Source organism: Terrapene carolina, unplaced genomic scaffold, assembly GCF_002925995.2.
Source record: "Terrapene carolina triunguis isolate 2854851 unplaced genomic scaffold, T_m_triunguis-2.0 Scaffold183, whole genome shotgun sequence".
NCBI lineage: Eukaryota > Metazoa > Chordata > Testudines > Emydidae > Terrapene > Terrapene triunguis.
The window spans coordinates 4718561-4719591 of record NW_020664534.1 but is presented as its reverse complement, the minus strand read 5'-3'; positions in this window follow the sequence as shown (position 1 = coordinate 4719591).

Below are 1031 nucleotides of genomic sequence, written 5' to 3'. Positions count from 1 at the left end.
CCCACCAGACCCAGCCAGGCCTAAAAAAACGTCCCATCAAACCACTGCCTGCTCCTCTTCTAGAGAGTGTGAATCTAGAGTGCCTGGACTGACTGCAAGAGAGATAATCTTGATTAGCCCTGGGAAAGCCAAGATCAGAATCCAGCCCTTCCCCCAGGATTGACTCCAGATTGGCACCGGTGGGGGCGGGGTGGAGCTGAGATCAAAACCCAGCCCTGCTTCCTGTGTAGTCAGGGGTAGGGTTACCATATTTCCACAATCAAAAAAGAGGACACTGGGGGGGGGGGGCGCCCTAGCTCAACTCCCTCCCACTTCCCACTCCCTGACTGCCCTCCTCAGAATTCCAACCCCCCCTGCTTCTTGTCCCCTGACTGCCCCGACCCTTATCCACTCGCATGGGTGGCAGGGTTGTAGAAATTTTGGGGGTGCCCAGAACCCACCCCCCCACACCTGCCTAAGGCTCTGGGAGGGGGGTTGGGTGGGGGGAGGAGGTCTGGGGTGCAGGCTCCGGGCTGGGGCAGGGGGTGGGTGTGCAGGAGGGGGTGAGGGGTGCAGGCTCTGGGATGGAGTTTGGGGGTGGGAGGCGGTGCAAAGGGAAGGGGTGCAGGCTTTGGGAGGGATTTGAGGGCAGGAGGGGGTGTGGGAAGGGGGGAGGGGGTTTGGGAGGGAGTTTGGGAATAGGAGGGCATGCAGGAGTGAGGGCTGTGGGTCTGAGGATGAGGGGTTCATGATGCAGGAGGGGGCTCAGGGCTGGGGCGGAGGATTAGGGTGCAGGGGGATGATGGTTGGGACTGAGGATGAGGGGTTCATGATGCAGGAGGGGGCTCAAGGCTGGGGCAGAGGATTAGGGTGCGGGGGGCTGAGGGCTGGGGCTGAGGGGTTTGGGGCGTTGGAGAGGCTCGGGGCTAGGGTGGAAGGGCAGGGTAAGGGCAGCCTGTCTTCCCATTAGTGGATGGGGGACGCTAGGACCCGGGGGCAGCAGACAGCAGTTGCCTCTGGCTCTGGCAGTACAAGCAGGCAAGGGGGGGGGG